Genomic DNA, 3,005 nt, shown 5'->3' on the forward strand with positions numbered 1-3,005 from the left:
CATCCCCCGAGGGCTCCCAGGCTGCCAGAGGGATGTCTGATTGCCATCTTAGGCCCAATTCCTTGGGGAGTGGGCCTAAGCCAGCAGGTGGTCATACCCCGAGGGGTCCCAGACTGTGAGAGGGCACAGGCCAGGCTGAGGGACCCTCCCCAAGTGCACAAATTTTTGTGCACCGGGCCTCTAGTTTTTACAAAATGTAGGTCTTCTTGCCCTAGGGCCTAGCCGGTTTGGCTCAGCAGATAGAGTGTCAGCCTGTGGACTGAACGGTCCCGGATTCGATTCTGGTCAAGGGCAGAGAAAAACAACAACAAAAAATTGTAGTTCTTCATAAAATGTTATGTTAGCATGTCATTGGTTGTGAATACTTTTGACTAAACTAATATTTTAAATTTCATAGTTTAATTTCTAATATGGTAAATGTTTATAGATATAATCCACATAAACAAAAGCTCCTTCCGTTTTAAGTCTTCAGTTTTAAGAGTGTAAAGGAGTAGTGAAACCAAAAAGCTTGAGAACTGCTGGCTTCAATTGTTGCAATGGTAAGAGCAGACATCACAAAAACTCCTTCAAATCATGTCAAACACCCTCAAGGCCATCTTAGCTGTCACATAGAGAAAATGCTGTAACGGTGATGCCAGTAGGTGAACTGACCAGCAACCTTCAGGCAATTGCTGGCCGTTCCTAGACGTATGGCAAAGTCCTGGCAAGGGCAGGGCTGTTTCCGGGTATCCTTCAAACACCCCCTTGCCCATAGTGTCACACATGACCGGGAGCACCTGCTGCTCTGTCACCAGTGCCCATGGCTGGGTTTCGTGCCTGGCAGGCTGGCTCTGTCCTGAAACCCTACTGTGAGACATTTCGGATGTGGAATGTCATGGAATGTGGTTCTATTTGGCCCAGACGGGGGACACAGAAACCGCGCCAGACGCACCCCATGGTGCGCCGTGGAAAAGACCTGATGTTATTAAGGCTCATCTAAGCTCTTATTCGTCTCCTGTTCATGACAAGCAACGCTTCCAACTGCCAAAATGTCTCCCAAATTCTCATTTAAGAAAATCACCAAAAAAAACGCTAGAAAAAAGGACAGACAAAAATGAAAATGTTTGTAGGTAATTTTTCTTTCCTTCAAATATAGAGCCCTAACTGATTTGGCTCAGAGGATAGAGCGTCGGCCTGTGGACTCAAAGGTCCCAGGTTCGATTCCGGTCAAGGGCATGTACCTTGGTTGTAGGCACATCCCCGGTGGGGAGTGTGCAGGAGGAAGCTGATCCATGTTTCTCTCTCATCCATGTTCCTAACTCTCTATTCCGCTCCCTTCCTCTCTGTAAAAAATCAATAAAACATTTAAATATATATATATAGAAAAATTACCCAGGAACATTTTCATTTTTCTGTATGTCTGTATGTTCTACACAGCATGCAAACTGCATAAGAAAAAAGAACTAGTTATTTATAAAGTACCCACCACCAAAAACATAAATGCAGTAAATACACCTTTTTAGGAAAGTTTAAAAAGAAAAATATTGCATGAAGATTGTAAGATGCTGACTGTCAGTCAAACGTATGGGTCAGAACAGGCTGGGCAGTGCTACAGTAACAAGTGGCTTGAACCCAGGAAGGCTGGCTGGTATTTACTGCTCCTGTGACATGCCCTTCCCAGGTGGGCCGGACCCCACGGGGGAGTGGGGGGAGCAGCCGCTATCTGGAGCTTGGCTGCATGCAGCTCCTCTCCCAACCTGGCCAGTCACAGGGCCAGTCCTGTGCTCCCCAGGACAGAAAGGGGTGATGCAACAGAAGTGAGAGGTGCAGCAAGTTTGTGAACAGTAACAGGCTGTCATTTCAACGCAACGCAAACCAAAGCCCCCCTTAAATGCTGGAGAGAGGCCGAGCAAGGAAGACAACTAGCATGTGTCGAGCTGTGCTCCTGTCGCTTTCACCCTTATTTCGCCTTGAATCCTCTCCAGGATCCTCCAGGGAATGTCACTGTCTCTTCAAAGATGAGGAACCCAGGCCCAGCGAGGCGAAGTCATTGCCCCGAGTCATGCAGCAGACAAGGGGGAGCGATGGATTGCAACCCCCGCCCCCCACCCCGCACATCTGGTTCTCAGTCATGTGGTTCCCACTGGCCCACACTGTCCACCCCGCAGTGTTCGTTCCCTAAAATGTGTTAAAAGAAAACACAATCCCCCCCAGACACCAAGGCCTGAAGCAGAGGCCATCCCCTCCCAACCCGAGGTCAGGGCCAGCCAGGCTAAGAGCTTACTCAGCCCTCGCAGACCAGCACGTGAACAGCAGCTGAGCCTGACGGCCTCAAACGGGAACCACGAGGGGAATGAGCTCGTCAACAATCCCGCAGCCGCAGCCCGGCTCCTGCCACTCAGACCGACCGTGTAAAAGGCGGTGCTGCCTCGGGTCACGCACAGACCCACGCTCCCTCGGCCCTGCATGGCCCTGCACCTTGGGAAACACTGTCTGCGGGGACCTCCATTTCCACGTGTGCACCCACTATTGAAATGAGACCCATAGGACGTAAAGCACATGTAATTGAGACCCAACACAGGTCCATTCACTATGCCTTCCGTTCTGGCTTTTAAAAAGCATCCGGAAAAGGTAGGACCGGGGACCTGAAACGCACTGCCGCCCACGGCGCCGCCAGGACGCTTTAGCATGCAGGCCCGGCTCCGCGCCCCGTCCAGTGTCAGGGTTACCCCGACCTTCCCGCGGCGGCGGCGGGCAGGCCAGACCCCTGCGCGCACCAGCTCCGGGCTGGGCCGGGCTCGGGCTTGGAACGTGGCGTCACCGAGGGGGTGGAGTCTGCGCTGGGCCAGGGGCGGAGTCTTGCCAGGGCGGTGCCGGGACGGGATCTGCGCCGGGGGCGGTGCCTGCGCCGGGGGCGGGGTCTGAGCCGGGAGGCGGGGTCTTGCCTGGGCGGGGCGGCCTGAGCCGGGAGGCGGGGTCTGCGCTGGGAGGGGCGGGGTCTGCGCTGGGCCAGGGGCGGAGTCTTG

Source organism: Myotis davidii, unplaced genomic scaffold, assembly GCF_000327345.1.
Source record: "Myotis davidii unplaced genomic scaffold, ASM32734v1 scaffold333, whole genome shotgun sequence".
NCBI classification, from domain to species: Eukaryota; Metazoa; Chordata; class Mammalia; order Chiroptera; family Vespertilionidae; genus Myotis; species Myotis davidii.